Genomic DNA, 21,398 nt, shown 5'->3' with positions numbered 1-21,398 from the left:
TCAAAAATGCTATAACTTCAATTTCTCAAACATTGACTATTTTACACCATTTTAAAGACAAGACTCGTTAATCTAACCACATTGTCCGATTTCAAAAAAGGCTTTACAGCGAAAGCAAAACATTAGATTATGTCAGGAGAGTACCCTGCCAAAAATAATAACACAGCCATTTTCAAAGCAAGCATATATGTCACAAAAACCAAAACCACAGCTAAATGCAGCACTAACCTTTGATGATCTTCATCAGATGACACTCCTAGGACATTATGTTATACAATACATGCATGTTTTGTTCAATCAAGTTCATATTTATATCAAAAAACTGTTTTTTACATTAGCATGTGATGTTCAGAACTAGCATACCCACGGCAAACTTCCGGTGAATTTACTAAATTACTCATGATAAACGTTCACAAAATACATACATTATTTTAAGAATTATAGATACAGAACTCCTTTATGCAATCGCGGTGTCAGATTTTAAAATAGCTTTTCGGCGAAAGCACATTTTGCAATATTCTGAGTACATAGCCCGGCCATCACGGCTAGCTATTTTGACACCCACCAAGTTTGGGACAACCTAAACTCAGAATTACTATTAGAAAAATTCTAGACCACCGTTACTTAACACACAGAGACGCGTACAAAGCTCTCCCTAGCAACTGGCTTTATCAATAAGTGCATCGAGGACGTCGTCCCCACAGTGACTGCACGTACATACCCCAACCTGAAGCCATAGATTACAGGCAACATCCGCACTGAGCTAAAGGCTAAAGCTGCCACTTTCAAGGAGCGGGACTCTAACCCAGAAGCTCATAAGAAATCCCGCTATACCCTCCGACGAACCATCAAACAGGCAAGCGTCAATACAGGAATAAGATCGAATTGTACTATACCGGCACTGACGCTCGTCGGATGAGGAAGGGCTTGCAAACTATTACAGACTACAACCGAGAGCTGGCCAGTGACACGAGCCTACCAGATGAGCTAAATAACTTCTATGCTCGCTTCGAGGCAAGTAACACTGAAACATGCATGAGAGCATCAGCTGTTCCAGACGACTGTGTGATCATGCTCTCCTCAGCCGATGTGAGTAAGACCTTTAAACAGCTCAACATTCACAAGGCCGCTGGGCCAGACAGATTACCGGGAAGTGTACTCCGAGCATGCGGTGACCAACTGGCAAGTGTCTTCACTGACATTTTCAACCTCTCCCTGTCTGAGTCTGTAATACCAACATGTTTCAAGCAGACCACCATAGTCCCTGTACCCAAGAACACTATGGTAACCTGCCTAAATGACTACCGACCCGTAGCACTCACGTCTGTAGCCTTGAAATACTTTGGTCGTGGCTCACATCAACACCATTATCCCAGAAACCCTACACCCACTCCAATTTGCATACCGCACCAAAAGATCCACAGATGATGCAATCTCTATAGTACTCAATGCTGCCTTTTCTCACCTGGACAAAAGGAACACCTATGTGAGAATGCTATTTATTGACTACAGCCAGCGTTCAACACTAAGCATCACTAAGCTAAGGAACCTGGGACTAAACACCTCCCTCTGCAACTGGATCCTGGACTTCCTGACGGGCTGCCCCCAGGTGGTAAGGGTAGGTAACAACACATCCGCCACGCTGATCCTCAACACGGGGTCCCCTCATGGGTGCGTGCTCAGTCCCCTCCTGTACTCCCTGTTCACTCATGAATGCACGGCCAGTAACGACTCCAACACCATCATTAAGTTTGCTGATGAAACAACAGTGGTAGGTAGGCATGATCACCGACAACGATGAGACAGCCTAAAGGGGGGAGGTCAGAGACCTGACCGTGTGGTACAAGGATTACAACCTCTCATCGTGATCAAGACAAAGGAGATGATTGTGGACTACAAGAAAATGAGGGCCGAGCACGCCCCCATTCTCATCAACGGGGCTGTAGTGGAGCAGGTTGAGAGCTTCAAGTTCCTTGGCATCCACATCACCAACAAACTAACATGGTCCAAGCACACAGTCGTGATGAGGGCACGACAAAACCTATTCCCCCTCAGCAGACTAAGAAGATTTGGCATGGGTCCTCAGATCCTCAAAAGGTTTTACAGCTGCACCATCGAGATCATCCTGACGGGTTGCATCACTGACTGGTATGGTAACTGCTCAGCCTCTGACCACAACTCACTACAGAGGGTAATGCGTACAACCCAGTACATCACCGGGGCCAAGCTTCCTGTCATCCAGGACCTCTATACCAGGCAGTGTCAGAGGAAGGCCCTAAAAATTGTCAAAGACTCCAGCCACTCTAGTCATAGACTGTTCTCTCTGCTACCGCACGCCAAGCGGTACCAGAGCACCAAGTCTAGATCCAAGAGGTCCAAGCTTCTACCCCCAAGCCATAAGCCTCCAGAACAGTTAATCAAATGGCTACCCAGACTATTTGTAATGTCCCCCCCCCCACTACTCTGTTATTATCTATGCATAGCCATTTTAATAACTCTACCTACAGTACATGTACATAATTACCTCGACACTGGTGCCCCCGCACATTGACACATTGACTCTGTACCGGTACCCCCTGTATATAGCCCCGCTATTGTTATGTACTGCTGCGCTTTAATTATTTGTTATTAGGTATTTTCTTAAAACTGCATTGTTGGTTAAGGGCTTGTCAGTAAGCATTTCACTGTAAGGTCTACACCTGTTGTATTTGGCGCATGTGACAAATAACATTTTATTTGAAGTATAGCAAGACGAACACACACACACACACACACACGCGCACACACACGCACGCACACGCACGCACGCACTCCTTGCAAACAAAACCTACAGAGCTGCTGGGTGACCCACTAATTGGCCAGGGAACAATGTCCATCCCTGCCAGCTCATTTATGGCTGCAAGCTAGAGAAAAAGAATGCGTGAAAGGCCAATGTCTGGCCCCTTCTCAGTTTGAAAGGCCAAATGCAGTCTTTCATATAGAGAGAGGGTCAATGAAAACTCTGAGGCTGTTTCCTAAAGGCACCCTGTTCCCTATATAGTGCACTACCTTTGACCAGGGGCCATAAGAAGTAGTGCACTATATAGGAAATAGGGTGCCTTTTGGGACAAACACTCTTGGTATAGAGGGCCAGATGCAATGCATCTCTGAGCCTGTGTGTTGTGTGTGTGGTCCCTGTACACAGCGGGCTCTGCCTCAGTATCTGACAGCTTCTATTGAAGCCTAGGATTCAGATGGAGGACAGAGCTGCTCTCTCTATCCTCTCTTTCGCCCTCTCCTTTTCTCTCTGACACCCTCTCTCTTCCCTCTCCCTTTCTCTCCCCCCTCTCTCTCTCTCTCGCTCTCACACAGACACCCTCTCTTCCCTCTCCCTTCCCCCCCTCTCTCTCTCACAGATACCCTCTCTCCCTCCCTCTCTCTCCTGCCTCTCCCTTTCTTTACTGCTCCATCTCTGTCTCACTCTTGCTCCCCATTTTTACTCTCTTACTCTTTCACTTCTCCCTGAATCTAGAGAGAGAGAAGCAGAGAGAGAGAGAAATAGTGTCAGAGAAAGCAGAGCGAGATATGGAGGAAGGAAGGCAGAGAACCTGCTTGGGTTTCCTCGCTTCCTTCCTAATCTTTCAAAGCCTCAAATACAGCTACCACAGCACTAGGCTTCCATTAACCACACACATGTGCGCGCACAAGCATAAGTTTGTATCGTGAAAGCTAAGCAGGTCTGTCTCAATCAGGAGAGTCGCTTTCCACCTCTCTGTCATAAAGGCTCATCTGGAGCTCCCAGAGAATAGGTATGATGACATGAAACCTACCCGTCTTTATGAAACTGGCTGTTTGGATCCTGGATGCTGATTGGACGAGCAGCGTTCCAAACGGTTCTGTATTGGACGTCACAGACGATTTCTCTCCAGACCCTATGGTGGTGTGACCTTGAGGCTGGGAGTGTCACTTTTATATGAGACTTTATGAAGACAGATCAACTCTACTCTGCAAGCAGCTTCCTTTGTTGGCCTCTAGTAACTTTGGAGTGGTCAGAACACAAGAACCATATAGAGTGGTGGGACATTGAGGTTTCTGGAGATGGAGAACACCAGAACCATGTAGAGTGGTGGCACATTGAGGTTTCTGGAGATGGAGAACACCAGAACCATGTAGAGTGGTGGGACATTGAGGTTTCTGGAGATGGAGAACACCAGAACCATATAGAGTGGTGGGACATTGAGGTTTCTGGAGATGGAGAACACCAGAACCATATAGAGTGTTGGGACATTGAGGTTTCTGCATTATGATGCATTTACATTACACTAACATTCTATGGCAGCCATGTTAGTGCCCCATTAACATGACATGGGGAATTTTTAAATAATGCTATGTAATTGAATGTCTAGAACTAGAACCAAAAGTTGGCCCAACTGTCTAAATACACAGCTCTGGAGAAGACTATCCAGAACACTCTAGAACACAGTCTAGAGCACTCTGTGTGTGTGTGTGTGTGTGTGTCTGTGTGCACATTGTTTCACTGTTTAGCTTTCGTAAACTCCTACACACTTCCTAAGAATCGACCGCTCCTTCTCTCCTCTCCTCCTCCTCCTCCGCTCTCCTGACCTTCTCCCCTCACTCTCTCTGCATCCATCTCTCCCTCCTTTTCCTCGCTCTCTCTCTCTCTCTACATCCATCTCTCCCTGTATTGAGTATCTGTGTGTGTGAGATCATGACTATCATAAATTTAAGGAGCAGGAAAAGTCCAGTGCAGCTGTGGCTGACATGACACACACACACACACACACACACACACACACACAGAGAGTGTACTGATTTCCCTGGGTAAGCGTGTGCTGCGTGGTTGTCTCAGAGAGAGCTGTCAAACTGGCTTCAGTAATCCTCTTGGAGCTCTACAGCAACACATGATATTGCATCCCAAATAGCATTCTATTCCCTACATAGTGCATAGGGCCCTGGTCAAAAGTAGTCAGAGGGGAGTGTAGCAGGCAGTAGACCTACACCTACAGGGGTCAGAGAGGAGTGTAGCAGGCAGTAGACCTACACCTACAGGGGTCAGAGAGGAGTGTAGCAGGCAGAAGACCTACACCTACAGGGGTCAGAGGGGAGTGTAGCAGGCAGTAGACCTACACCTACAGGGGTCAGAGGGGAGTGTAGCAGGCAGTAGACCTACACCTACAGGGGTCAGAGGGGAGTGTAGCAGGCAGTAGACCTACACCTACAGGGGTCAGAGGGGAGTGTAGCAGGACAGGAGACCTACACCTACAGGGGTCAGAGGGGAGTGTAGCAGGACAGGAGACCTACACCTACAGGGGTCAGAGGGGAGTGTAGCAGGCAGTAGACCTACACCTACAGGGGTCAGAGAGGAGTGTAGCAGGCAGTAGACCTACACCTACAGGGGTCAGAGGGGAGTGTAGCAGAACAGGATATCTACACCTACAGGGGTCAGAGGGGAGTGCAGCAGGACAGGAGACCTACACCTACAGGGGTCAGAGGGGAGTGTAGCAGGCAGTAGACCTACACCTACAGGGGTCAGACTCACACTCCATCCATTTGATTGATAGATGGAGGTTCTGCGCCTCTGTGTGTGCGTGTGACCGTCCCTGTTGATGTGTCCGATCTAGTTAGGCCTTGTCCAGTTATACCTGTCAGAAGATAATTTGTTATGATTAATTCTAAAGGCTTGTTAGACAGAGCAGGAAGTAAATACAGAGGAAGGAGATGAAGCTCCACCATTATACAGATGTAGGATGTTAATTTGAACCCGTTTGCTACAGCAGGATAATAATCCTGCAGCAACAGGAAATGTGAATTATTATGTGGATTATAATTAATGGACATTTTTGTAGGGGTCTCAAATTTCTAAGTGGAAATAACAAACTTCAGAAGCCTTTTTAACCTTAAATACACTACCCCTGCCTCCACCTCTGTACCCGCCTCTATACCTACCTCCACCTCTATACCTACCTCCACCTCTATACCTACCTCCACCTCCGAACAACCTCCCTCCACCTCCGAACAACCTCCCTCCACCTCCGAACAACCTCCCTCCACCTCCGAACAACCTCCCTCCACCTCCGAACAACCTCCCTCCACCTCCGAACAACCTCCCTCCACCTCCGAACAACCTCCCTCCACCTCTGATTCTCCCTCCACTTCCACCAATATACCTCCCTCTACTTCCACCCCCGTACCCATCTCCACCCCCGTACCCACCTCCACCCCCCGTACCCACCTCCACCCCGTACCCACCTCCACCTCCGTACCAAACTCCACCTCCACCTCTATACCTACCTCCACCACTATACCTACCTCCACCACTATACACCTCTTTAACTACCTCCACCTCTATAACTACCTCCACCTCTAACTACCTCCACCTCTATAACTACCTCCACCTCTATACCTATCTCCACCTCCACCTCTATACCTATCTCCACCTCCACCTCCACACCTACCTCCACCTCCATACCTAACTCCATCTCCGTACCTAACTTCACCTCCACCTCTGTACCTACCTCCACCTCCACACCTACCTCCACACCTACCTCCACCTCCATACCTCTATACCTCCGTCTCCACCTCCGTACCTACCTCCACCTCCGTACCTACATCCACCTCCGTACCTACCTCCACCACCTCTATACCTACCTCCACCTCCACACCTACCTCCACACCTACCTCCACCTCTGTACCTACCTCCACCTCCACCTCTATACCTTCTCCACCTCCACCTCTATACCTACCTCCACCTCTGTACCTACCTCCACCTCTGTACCTACCTCCACCTCTGTACCTACCTCCACCTCCGTACCTACCTCCACCTCCGTACCTACCTCCACCTCCGTACCTACCTCCACCTCCGTACCTACCTCCGTCCACCTCTGTACCTACCTCCACCTCCGTACCTACCTCCACCTCCGTACCTACCTCCACCTCCGTACCTACCTCCGTACCTACCTCCACCTCTGTACCTACCTCCACCTCTGTACCTACCTCCACCTCTGTACCTACCTCCACCTCTGTACCTACCTCCGTATCTACCTCCACCTCTGTACCTACCTCCGTATCTACCTCCACCTCTGTACCTACCTCCACATCTACCTCCACCTCTGTACCCAACTCCACCTCTGTACCTACCTCCACCTCCATACCTCTATACCTACCTCCACACCTACCTCCACCTCTATACCTACCTCCACCTCCACCTCCACACCTACCTCCACACCTACCTCCACCTCTATACCTACCTCCACCGCCACATCTACCTCCACACCCCCTCCACCTCCACCTCTATACCCACCTCCACCTCTATACCCACCTCCACCTCTATACCCACCTCCACCTCTATACCCACCTCCACCTCTATACCCACCTCCACCTCTATACCCACCTCCACCTCTATACCCACCTCCCACCTCTATACCCACCTCCACCTCTATACCCACCTCCACCTCCGTACCCACCTCCACCTCCGTACCTACCTCCACCTCCGTACCTACCTCCACCTCCGTACCTACCTCCACCTCCGTACCTACCTCCGTATCTACCTCCACCTCTGTACCTACCTCCACCTCTGTACCTACCTCCACCTCCGTACCTACCTCCACCTCCGAACAACCTCCCTCCACCTCCGAACAACCTCCCTCCACCTCCGAACAACCTCCCTCCACCTCCGAACATCCTCCCTCCACCTCCGAACAACCTCCCTCCACCTCCGAACAACCTCCCTCCACCTCTGATTCTCCCTCCACTTCCACCAATATACCTCCCTCTACTTCCACCCCGTACCCATCTCCACCCCCGTACCCACCTCCACCCCCGTACCCACCTCCACCCCCGTACCCACCTCCACCTCCGTACCAAACTCCACCTCCACCTCTATACCTACCTCCACCACTATACCTACCTCCACCACTATACACCTCTTTAACTACCTCCACCTCTATAACTACCTCCACCTCTAACTACCTCCACCTCTATAACTACCTCCACCTCTATACCTAACTCCACCTCCACCTCTATACCTATCTCCACCTCCACCTCCACACCTACCTCCACCTCCATACCTAACTCCATCTCCGTACCTAACTTCACCTCCACCTCTGTACCTACCTCCACCTCCACACCTACCTCCACACCTACCTCCACCTCCATACCTCTATACCTCCGTCTCCACCTCCGTACCTACCTCCACCTCCGTACCTACATCCACCTCCGTACCTACCTCCACCACCTCTATACCTACCTCCACCTCCACACCTACCTCCACACCTACCTCCACCTCTGTACCTACCTCCACCTCCACCTCTATACCTTCTCCACCTCCACCTCTATACCTACCTCCACCTCTGTACCTACCTCCACCTCTGTACCTACCTCCACCTCCGTACCTACCTCCACCTCCGTACCTACCTCCACCTCCGTACCTACCTCCACCTCCGTACCTACCTCCGTCCACCTCTGTACCTACCTCCACCTCCGTACCTACCTCCACCTCCGTACCTACCTCCACCTCCGTACCTACCTCCGTACCTACCTCCACCTCTGTACCTACCTCCACCTCTGTACCTACCTCCACCTCTGTACCTACCTCCACCTCTGTACCTACCTCCGTATCTACCTCCACCTCTGTACCTACCTCCGTATCTACCTCCACCTCTGTACCTACCTCCACATCTACCTCCACCTCTGTACCCAACTCCACCTCTGTACCTACCTCCACCTCCATACCTCTATACCTACCTCCACACCTACCTCCACCTCTATACCTACCTCCACCTCCACCTCCACACCTACCTCCACACCTACCTCCACCTCTATACCTACCTCCACCGCCACATCTACCTCCACACCCCCTCCACCTCCACCTCTATACCCACCTCCACCTCTATACCCACCTCCACCTCTATACCCACCTCCACCTCTATACCCACCTCCACCTCTATACCCACCTCCACCTCTATACCCACCTCCACCTCTATACCCACCTCCACCTCTATACCCACCTCCACCTCTATACCCACCTCCACCTCTATACCCACCTCCACCTCCGTACCTACCTCCACCTCCGTACCTACCTCCACCTCCGTACCTACCTCCACCTCCGTACCTACCTCCACCTCCGTACCTACCTCCGTATCTACCTCCACCTCTGTACCTACCTCCACCTCTGTACCTACCTCCACCTCCGTACCTACCTCCACCTCCGTACCTACCTCCACCTCCGTACCTACCTCCACCTCCGTACCTACCTCCGTATCTACCTCCACCTCTGTACCTACCTCCACCTCTGTACCTACCTCCGTATCTACCTCCACCTCTGTACCTACCTCCGTATCTACCTCCACCTCTGTACCTACCTCCACATCTACCTCCACCTCTGTACCCAACTCCACCTCTGTACCTACCTCCACCTCCATACCTCTATACCTACCTCCACACCTACCTCCACCTCTATACCTACCTCCACCGCCACATCTACCTCCACACCACCTCCACCTCCACCTCTATACCTACCTCCACCTCTATACCCACCTCCACCTCTATACCCACCTCCACCTCCACCTCTATACCCACCTCCACCTCTATACCCACCTCCACCTCTATACCCACCTCCACCTCTATACCCACCTCCACCTCCATACCTACCTCCACCTCCGTACCTACCTCCACCTCCGTACCTACCTCCACCTCCGTACCTACCTCCGTATCTACCTCCACCTCTGTACCTACCTCCACCTCTGTACCTACCTCCACCTCCGTACCTACCTCCACCTCCGTACCTACCTCCACCTCCGTACCTACCTCCACCTCCGTACCTACCTCCGTATCTACCTCCACCTCTGTACCTACCTCCACCTCTGTACCTACCTCCGTATCTACCTCCACCTCTGTACCTACCTCCGTATCTACCTCCACCTCTGTACCTACCTCCACATCTACCTCCACCTCTGTACCCAACTCCACCTCTGTACCTACCTCCACCTCCATACCTCTATACCTACCTCCACACCTACCTCCACCTCTATACCTACCTCCACCGCCACATCTACCTCCACACCACCTCCACCTCCACCTCTATACCTACCTCCACCTCTATACCCACCTCCACCTCTATACCCACCTCCACCTCCACCTCTATACCCACCTCCACCTCTATACCCACCTCCACCTCTATACCCACCTCCACCTCTATACCCACCTCCACCTCCATACCTACCTCCACCTCCATACCTACCTCCACCTCCACCTCTATACCTACCTCCACCTCCACCTCTATACCTACCTCCACCTCCACCTCTATACCTACCTCCACCTCCACCTCTATACCTACCTCCACCTCTGTACCTTTGACCTTCCTCTTCCATCTCTCCCCTCAACTCTCCATACTGGGACTGAAAGCCCACCCAATGGTACAGTAATTTGCCCTCCACCATGACTACACTCTGTAGTACAGGGCAGCTCTTGCTGTCTCCTTGTAGACAAGTTCACAGGTATTCACAATATTTCCCTTTCCCCAGAAGGGATTAATCATGAGCCCGCAGATTATAATTTGTTCCTAGAAAATGTGTCATGTCTGTGTGCGGAGATGCCTGATGTTCTGGAACCAGGGAGGAGTATCGACTCCATCAATCACTATTACCAAGGTGACGTTGTGAAGGCCCCACTTCGCCCCACGGGCAGCCGAATGGAAAGGCAATTATGCAGCCGGCATATGAGGGGGGGAAAAGGGAGGGAGGGGGTTAGAGGGGGAGGAGGGAGAGAGAGTGAGGGGGGAAGAGAGAGGGAGTGAGGGGGAAGAGAGAGGAGGAGCGATAGAGAGGAGGAAGGAGTGAGAGGGGAGGGGAGAGAGAGAGAGAGCGAGAGAGAGAGAGAGAGAGAGAGATGGAGCCTTTGAAAATTCTAGTTTGAGTCTCCTCCGTTATCCCATTGTCTGTCAGTTAAATGCAGAACTGTATCTCTTTGTAATTGGTGATTTGTGATGATTCTGCATGTACTTTCTCATTCATATACAACACCACTGAATATGTATGAAACAGTGATGATCACCATACAAAACAGTTCTACCTATTCAAGTCAAGCTTTTCAATAAAAAGATGCCTCTGTACGACAATGTGGTTCAGTCCCAAATGACACCCAATTTCCTATAGTATGCAACTATCGGCTCTGGTCAAAAGCAGTGCACTATATAGTAAATAAGATGCATTTTGGACGCAGCCTGATTCTGAAACAATCCCATCCAATCCCATCCATCTCCTCTGATAACCTTCTAGTTCTCTATCTATCCAACACACACCCTTCTAGTTCTCTGTCTATCTATCCAACACACATCCTTCTAGTTCTCTGTCTATCTATCCAACACACACCCTTCTAGTTCTCTATCTATCTATCTAACACACACCCTTCTAGTTCTCTATCTATCTAACACACACCCTTCTAGTTCTCTATCTATCCAACACACACCCTTCTAGTTCTCTGTCTATCTATCTAACACACACCCTTCTAGTTCTCTATCTATCTAACACACACCCTTCTAGTTCTCTATCTATCTAACACACACCCTTCTAGTTCTCTATCTATCTAACACACACCCTTCTAGTTCTCTGTCTATCTATCTAACACACACCCTTCTAGTTCTCTGTCTATCTATCTAACACACATCCTTCTAGTTCTCTATCTATCTAACACACATCCTTCTAGTTCTCGGTCTATCTAACACACTTCCTTCTAGTTCTCTGTCTAACACACTTCCTTCTAGTTCTCTGTCTAACACACTTCCTTCTAGTTCTCTGTCTATCTATCTATCTAACACACACCCTTCTAGTTATCTATCTATCTATCTAACACCCACCCTTCTAGTTCTCTATCTATCTAACACACATCCTTCTAGTTCTCTGTCTATCTATCTAACACACATCCTTCTAGTTCTCTGTCTATCTATCTATCTATCTATCTATCTATCTATCTATCTATCTATCTAACACCCACCCTTCTAGTTCTCTGTCTAACACACACCCTTCTAATTCTCTATCTGTCTAACTATCTGTCTATCTAACTAACACACACCCTTCTAGTTCTATATCTATCTATCTATCTATCTAACACACACCCTTCTAGTTCTCTGTCTGTCTATCTATCTAACACACACACACCCTTCTAGTTCTCTATCTGTCTATCACACTTCCTTCTAGTTCTCTGTCTAACACACTTCCTTCTAGTTCTCTGTCTATCTATCTATCTATCTATCTATCTAACACCCACCCTTCTAGTTCTCTGTCTAACACACACCCTTCTAATTCTCTATCTGTCTAACTATCTGTCTATCTAACTAACACACACCCTTCTAGTTCTATATCTATCTATCTAACACACACCCTTCTAGTTCTCTGTCTATCTATCTAACACACACACACCCTTCTAGTTCTCTATCTGTCTATCACACTTCCTTCTAGTTCTCTGTCTAACACACTTCCTTCTAGTTCTCTGTCTAACACACTTCCTTCTAGTTCTCTGTCTATCTATCTATCTAACACACACCCTTCTAGTTATCTATCTATCTATCTATCTAACACCCACCCTTCTAGTTCTCTGTCTATCTATCTAACACACATCCTTCTAGTTCTCTGTCTATCTATCTAACACACATCCTTCTAGTTCTCTGTCTATCTATCTAACACACATCCATCTAGTTCTCTATCTATCTGTCTATCTATCTAACACCCACCCTTCTAGTTCTCTGTCTAACACACACCCTTCTAATTCTCTATCTGTCTAACTATCTGTCTATCTATCTAACACACACCCTTCTAGTTCTCTGTCTGTCTATCTATCTAACACACACACCCTTCTAGTTCTCTATCTGTCTATCTATCTAACACACACACCCTTCTAGTTCTGTCTATCTATCTATCTATCTAACTAACACACACCCTTCTAGTTCTCTATCTATCTAACACACACCCTTCTAGTTCTCTGTCTGTCTATCTACCTAACACACACACCCTTCTAGTTCTCTATCTGTCTATCTGTCTAACACACACCCTTCTAGTTCTCTATCTGTCTATCTATCCAACACACACCCTTCTAGTTCTCTGTCTATCTATCTAACACACATACCCTTCTAGTTCTCTGTCTATCTATCTAACACACACACCCTTCTAGTTCTCTGTCTATCTATCTAACACACACACCCTTCTAGTTCTCTATCTGTCTATCTATCTAACACACACACCCTTCTAGTTCTCTATCTGTCTATCTATCTAACACACACACCCTTCTAGTTCTCTATCTGTCTATCTATCTAACACACACACCCTTCTAGTTCTCTGGTCTATCTATCTAACACACACACCCTTCTAGTTCTCTATCTGTCTATCTATCTAACACACACACCCTTCTAGTTCTCTATCTGTCTATCTATCTAACACACACACCCTTCTAGTTCTCTATCTGTCTATCTATCTAACACACATCCTTCTAGTTCTCTGTCTATCTGTCTATCTATCTATCTAACACACACCCTTCTAGTTCTCTATCTATCTATCTAACACCCACCCTTCTAGTTCTCTGTCTATCTATCTATCTATCTATCTATCTATCTATCTATCTATCTATCTATCTATCTATCACACATCCTTCTAGTTCTCTGTCTATCTATCTATCTATCTATCTAACTAACTAACACACACCCTTCTAGTTCTCTAACACACACCCTTCTAGTTCTCTGTCTGTCTATCTACCTAACACACACACCCTTCTAGTTCTCTGTCTATCTATCTAACACACATCCATCTAGTTCTCTGTCTATCTATCTAACACACACCCTTCTAGTTCTCTGTCTATCTATCTAACACACATCCTTCTAGTTCTCTGTCTATCTATCTAACACACATCCATCTAGTTCTCTGTCTATCTATCTAACACACACCCTTCTAGTTCTCTATCTATCTGTCTGTCTGCCACACATCCTTCTAGTTCTCTGTCTGTCTATCTATCTATCTAACACACCCTTCTAGTTCTCTGTCTGTCTATCTATCTATCTAACACACCCTTCTAGTTCTCTGTCTGTCTATCTATCTAACACACCCTTCTAGTTCTCTGTCTATCTATCTATCTAACACACCCTTCTAGTTCTCTGTCTATCTAACTATCTAACACACATCCTTCTAGTTCTCTGTCTATCTATCTAACACACATCCATCTAATTCTCTATCTGTCTGTCTGCCACACATCCTTCTAGTTCTCTGTCTGTCTATCTATCTATCTAACACACCCTTCTAGTTCTCTATCTATCTAACTATCTAACACACATCCTTCTAGTTCTCTGTCTATCTGTCTACCACGCATCCTTCTAGTTCTCTGTCTATCTGTCTAACACACATCCATCTAGTTCTCTATCTATCTGTCTGTCTGCCACACATCCTTCTAGTTCTCTGTCTATCTATCTATCTAACACACATCCTTCTAGTTCTCTGTCTATCTATCTATCTAACACACATCCTTCTAGTTCTCTGTCTATCTATCTAACACACATCCTTCTAGTTCTCTGTCTATCTATCTAACACACATCCTTCTAATTCCCTGTCTATCTGTCTGCCACACATCCTTCTAGTTCTCTGTCTATCTGTCTGCCACACATCCTTCTAGTTCTCTGTCTATCTGTCTGCCACACATCCTTCTAGTTCTCTGTCTATCTGTCTGCCACACATCCTTCTAGTTCTCTGTCTATCTGTCTGCCACACATCCTTCTAGTTCTCTTTCTATCTGTCTGCCACACATCCTTCTAGTTCTCTATCAATCTAACACACAGCTATGTCCCAAATGGCACCCTATTCCCTAAATAGTGCACTACTTTTGACCAGGGTCCATAGTGCTCTTGTCAAATGTATCCTAGTGTACTCAACAGGGAATAGGGTGCCATTTGGGACACAGACATGGCCAATTGATTGCCAATGTGACTAATTAAGCTTTCCGTCAATAACTCGACCCAATTAAGACAGGAACTTGGACTCAGGCACGGCATACCTCCAGGTTCCATATTGATCCATCGCTCCCAGGCATCCGTTCAAGTCCAATCAGACTAGCCCCACTAACACACTTCCCTCCCCAACCCATCTGCCTCCCCGTCTGGCTGTCAGTCAACAAGTGGTGTAATCAAGAACGCCTGCCTGCAGACAAAGCGAGTAACAAATCAAAACCATCAGACTCCATTATTGCTTCCTGCTGGTGACATAAAGGCTAATCTGTCCAGAGCCAATCAAACCAAACAGCCAAGTTGAAGATTTTTTAAAGAGACAGGAACCAGTTTGGTTATGGTGTGATTTTATTTATTTGTGTTTAATTTCAGCAGTGTGTTCTGTTTTGTGCATGTCTCATTGAGGCCTTGGCCTACCTTGTATGTTGGAAACATCCACCTCCATCCATTTTAAAGGCAACACAGAGGGAGGTGTGACAACAGGGTTAAGGTTACAAGTGATTCATTGTCCTTCTGTCTGTTTTTTCTGCCATAGTAAATCAAATCACCATTCTATCTGTTTTTCTCTCTCTCCTCCATCTCTCTTCCTTTTTTCTTTCTGTTTTTCTCTCTCTCTCTCCTTCTTTCTAGGTCTCTCTATCCAATCACCATTTATCCTTTCTCTTCTTCTCTCTCCTTACTCTTTCTTTTTTCATTCTTTCACTCCTTTCCCCTCTCTCTCTCATTCTCTCCTTCCCCTTTCACTCCTCCTCTCTCTTTCTCCCCCCTCTCTCTGAGGTATGACAGCGTTACTTTATTCTCCTGATCCTCATCTGTGAAGCTGTTAGGCTTCCTGTCGCCTCCTGAAAAACATACTCCCTCTGGCACTATGACAGACAGAAAGACTGACAGACAGACAGACTGCAGCGATACCCAAGCTAAATTACCAGAATGGCTCTGGCATTTCTTCTATCCTTACCTAGGATGCATCCCAAATGACACCCTATTCCTTATATAGTGCACTACTGCTTCATAGGGCCCTTGTCAAAATAAGTGCATTATAGAGTGCCATTTGAGACAGCCTTAGACTAGCCTACAACCTTGAATGGAAACACCACCTGCTCATTATAATCTTAAAATATGGCTATAGGAGTTCTATAGAATGAGTAAATGGAGGGGTGAAATCATTCTATTACCACATGTATGGTGAATTGTATTGATTTCGTTTTCATACATTTGGCTTAGAACAATATGCATCAGCTCTCCAGTTTGGTCTAGCCAATCACTTTCCCCTTGCGTTTATCATGACTTTCAAATCAGAGTACAAAGAAGTCATTACACTTTCAAAGAACACAAGAGAACACATACCGTTCTATACAGCTCACAATAATAAAAGTTATGTAATGAATTTACATTGATACTCCTCCTACCACTTCCTTTGTTTGCTTTCTTTGCTATGTGGTGAGATTTGCACTACAGTGGATTAGATATGCTAAAGGCACATGAATCATGAACATTCCTCTTGAGATAGAGGTAGCAGGTCATATATGGTGCTATGTCAGTGTGTAGCAGGCCTGTCCTATGGTGAGGGTTTGAGGGAGCCCTTTGTCCGTTGATCACACACTAGTATCTTTTTTCAAAATTCTTGGCTAATGTGATCAATCCATAGAAAAACAATTATGAGGCCCTTTTTACATCAGCAGTTGTCAGCAGTTGTCACCATCCTCACCATCATCACTCCTGTCCCTAGCATCCAACTCGGCTGCCAGCAGAGTAGATGCCTTCACCGGGAGCAGGCAATCTGAAGCTAGAGACCTGGATGCTCTCCGTTTCTTTTTTCTTCAGCTAGCTAACCATTAACTGTTCGTTTTTTCTTCAGCTAGCTAACCATTAACTGTTCTTTTTTCTTCAGCTAGCTAACTGTTAACTAGCTAACTGTTAACTGTTCTTTTTCTTCAGCTAGCTAACTGTTAACTAGCTAACCGTTAACTGTTCTTTTTTGTTCAGCTAGCTAACTGTTAACTCTTCTTTTTTCTTCAGCTAGCTAACTGTTAACTCTTCTTTTTTCCCCTTCTTTTTGTCTGTATACTGCAATACAGCTTTTAGCTGTGAAAGTGTACAAGACAGCCTGACCAATACTAAAATCCTTGATATACAGTATAAGGTTTTCTGCAGATACCCAGCCTAAAATCCCCATGACCAATAATGCAGAGGCAGAAGCACAGTGGCTAGGAAAAACTCTCTAGAAGGGGCAGAAAACACCATGTTTCTGTCTTGAAAGTTTGTAGCCGATATTATACTGAGCAGATACTTCGTAAGACAATAAAACATTTAAATTAAAAACAGTCTTCACATTGGGATTAATTCAACACCCATCAATATTTATTACTAATGACACTTCCTCTCCTCTCCTACATTGTCTCTGTGACTGAAGTGTCTCTGACTGGAAGTACTTTGCTATGGTTTTATCAGTAACATTTCTGTTAAATTGGAAACAAGAAGAAACTACTTCAGCTTAAAGCCTCCTACTCTCTCCAGATGTCATTGTCTGAGAAAATATGTTAATACCCTACTTCATTTTCTGGAGACAATAACTGAGGAGAAAGCAATTTTACAGTTAGCTGAGGAGAAAGTGCCTTGGCTGTGTCTGATAAACAAGCTTATCCCTAATCCTAATTGTGTCAAAGGAAGGATTTACTACTTCATTTGATAAACAAGCACAGGGGCATCACATCTACAATGCCAAGTGCAATCAACACCCACACGGATACCAGGGCTGCTGTTTAACCTTGCAGTTGATCCATAGAGATGAAGCACTGATCCGGAGGCATAGGAGAGTGTACATAGTTACATATAGTGTGCATCCCAAATAGTACCCTATTCCCTACACAGTGCACTACTTTTGACCAGGGCCCCTGGTGAAAAGTAGTGCACAATGCAGGGAATAGAGTGCCATTTGGGATGCAATCAGTGTCCAAAAGGAAGTAATTGGAAGGACTTGACTGTAAAAGCTGTTTTGGTAACCTTACAAATTACACACCCTTTATCAGGTACCAAACAGTCATACTTGCGTGTGTGCTTGTGTTCCCCCATAGTCATTCTTAATGCTGAACCTTAAAGTGGTTACAGCCTTGAATGTTTTGGCCATTAGAAGAACCATACAAGCCATACAATAAAACAACGGTAGGCCCTTTGCATACAAACCAGCAGGATAACATGAAGCGTAGCCTACGAGCCGATAACTGGTGACCGTCAATAAGGGCAAGGGCGGGCATTAATTAATGTCACATATCCATTTGCAAACAATATAAAAACGAATTTATTGAGTGAATAAAGCCGAATACAAACATTGTCTCTTTCTTGCTTAATTGAGCAAGGCATCTCCAAAATGCATGTGTTTCAGCCTAGCCTAAGGCTTTTTATGGTGGAGGGGCAGCCAGCGGAAAATTCAGAGCATATTCGTTGGTAATGTTCTCTAGTTGCGCCGTGATTGGCTCAGTGTTCTGTCACTCATGGGGATGCTACATCACTGCTGAATCTACAGGTAGAGCTAGGCAGTTCAAACCCCCTTGGGTGCTGCCATAAATGTACATTAGAAATACCCCTCCAAGAAGGCTCAAGGTAATTGGCCACAGATAAAATGATGTCAACATCACACTTTCAAAATCTTAGCTAGCAAGCTAGCTAATTCAGTCATCATCATGACTCACGTCATCAATCTACTAGCAAAATGTCCATCCTTAACATTTGAAGATAAATTATAGATAAAACGTATCATTGCTCATTGGCCATTGGACATAAACATTACACAACAAGTTGGATATTGCAAATTGAACAATGAGTGGTTTGGAAGGAATCAGTGGCTAACTGCAAGCGTTGCAATCACTATTTTGCTTCCCCTGCCTGCTATTTGGTGGAGAAGGTGTGTGGTCCAGGTCTGGGTTTAAGGGTTTAAAACATCTGTCTGAACGGGTCTATTTTCCACAGTGGTGGAAAAAGTACCCAATTGTCATACTTGAGTAAAAGTATAGATACCTTAATAGAAATGTACTCAAGTCAACATGAATGTCACCCAGTAAAATACTACTTGACTAAAAGTCTAAAAGTATTTGGTTTTAAATATACTTAAGTATCAAAAGTAAATGTAATTGCTAAAATATACGTAAGCATCAAAAGTAGTAGTAAAAGTATAAATCATTTCAAATTCCTTAAATTAAGCAAAGCAGAAGGCACCATTTTCTTGTTTTTTAAATGTACGTATTGCCAGGGTCACACTCCAACACTCAGACATTATTTACAAAAGATGCATTTGTGTTTAGTGAGTCCGCCAGATCAGAGTCAGTAGGGATGACCACGTGTTCTCTTGATAACTACATCAATTTCACAATTTCCCTGTCCTGCTAAACATTCAAAATGTAACATGTACTTTGGGTTGTCAGGGAAAATGTATGGAGTAAAATGTACAATATTTTATTTAGGAATGTATTGAAGTAAAAGTAAAAGTTGTCAAAAGTATAAATAGTAAAATAAAGTACAGATACCCCAAGAAACTACTTAAGTAGTATTTTTACTTAAGTACTTTACTTTACTGCATTTCCAAGCTTAAAAGGATAAACATTCACAAGCAACACCAAGGGCCAGAAATTATAGGCAATTGGCAAGACACCCCCAATAAAGGAGTGGTTCTGCAGGTGGTGACCACAGACCACTTCTCAGTTCCTATGCTTCCTGGCTGATGTTTTGGTCACTTTTGAATGCTGGCGGTGCTTTCACTCTAGTGGAAGCATGAGACGGAGTCTACAACCCACACAAGTGGCTCAGGTAGTGCAGCTCATCCAGGATGGCCCATCAATGCGAGCTGTGGCAAGAAGGTTTGCTGTGTCTGTCAGCGTAGTGTCCAGAGCATGGAGGCGCTACCAGGAGACAGGCCAGTACATCAGGAGACATGGAGGAGGCCGTAGGTGGGTAACAACCCAGCAGCAGGACCGCTACCTCCGCCTTTGTGCAAGGAGGAGCAGGAGGAGCACTGCCAGAGCCCTGCAAAATGACATCCAGCAGGCCACAAATGTGCATGTGTCTGCTCAAACGGTCAGAAACAGACTCCATGAGGGTGGTATGAGGGCCCGACGTCCACAGGTGGGGGTTGTGCTTACAGCCGAACACCGTGCAGGACATTTGGCATTTGCCAGAGAACACCAAGATTGGCAAATTCGCCACTGGCGCCCTGTGCTCTTCACAGATGAAAGCAGGTTCACACTGAGCACATGTGACAGACGTGACAGAGTCTGGAGACGCCGTGGAGAACGTTCTGCTGCCTGCAACATCCTCCAGCATGACCGGTTTGGCGGTGGGTCAGTCATGATGTGGGGTGGCATTTCTTTGGGGGGCTGCACAGCCCTCCATGCTCTCGCCAGAGGTAGCCTGACTGCCATTAGGTACCGAGATGAGATCCTCAGACCCCTTGTGAGACCATATGCTGGTGCGGTTGGCCCTGGGTTCCTCCTAATGCAAGACAATGTTAAACCTCATGTGGCTGGAGTGTGTCAGCAGTTCCTGCAAGAGGAAGGCATTGATGCTATGGACTGGCCCACCCGTTCCACCGACCAGAATCCAATTGAGCACATCTGGGACATCATGTCTCGCTCCATCCACCAACACCACGTTGCACCACAGACTGTCCAGGAGTTGGCGGATGCTTTAGTCCAGGTCTGGGAGGAGATCCCTCAGGAGACCATCCGTCACCTCATCAGGAGCATGCCCAGGTGTTGTAGGGAGGTCATACAGGCACGTGGAGGCCACACACACTACTAAGCCTAATTTTGACTTGTTTTAAGGACATTGCATCAAAGTTGGATCAGCCTGTAGTGTGGTTTTCCACTTTAATTTTGAGTGTAACTCCAAATCCAGACCTCCATGGGTTGATAAATTGGATTTCCATTGATTATTTTTGTGTGATTTTGTTGTCAGCACATTCAACTATGTAAAGAAAAAAGTAATTAATAAGATTATTTAATTCATTCAGATCTAGGATGTGTTATTTTAGTGTTCCCTTTATTTTTTTGAGCAGTGTATTAGCAATGCTGTCAATCAAGCATGACTTCTGCCACATTCAAAACAACTGGAAACTGGGAAATCACAGATTTCAGTGAGTTCATGACAACTGGGAACTCTGAAAAAATGATCTCTGACTGGAAAAATAGGTTTTCAACGTCATCCAACTCGGAATTTAAAGTTGGGAATTCGGGCCTCTTTCTAGACTGACCTGAAGATCACTGACGTCATGATTTGACCTTGTTTTTTTCTGAATTCCCAGTTGTCTTGAAAGCACCATAAATCCAGAGAACGCTAGACTTTGATGACAAAATTCGCCCACAAGAAGGACCACTGCGTCACCTTCCTGTTCAAGTGAGCTCAGCACAACAGCGTTGAGTCCAAAAATGTATTG

The sequence above is a fragment of the Salmo salar genome, chromosome ssa05 (genome assembly GCF_905237065.1).
Source record: "Salmo salar chromosome ssa05, Ssal_v3.1, whole genome shotgun sequence".
NCBI lineage: Eukaryota > Metazoa > Chordata > Actinopteri > Salmoniformes > Salmonidae > Salmo > Salmo salar.
The sequence above is the reverse complement of the archived record's forward strand: the minus strand, read 5'-3'. Positions refer to the sequence as shown.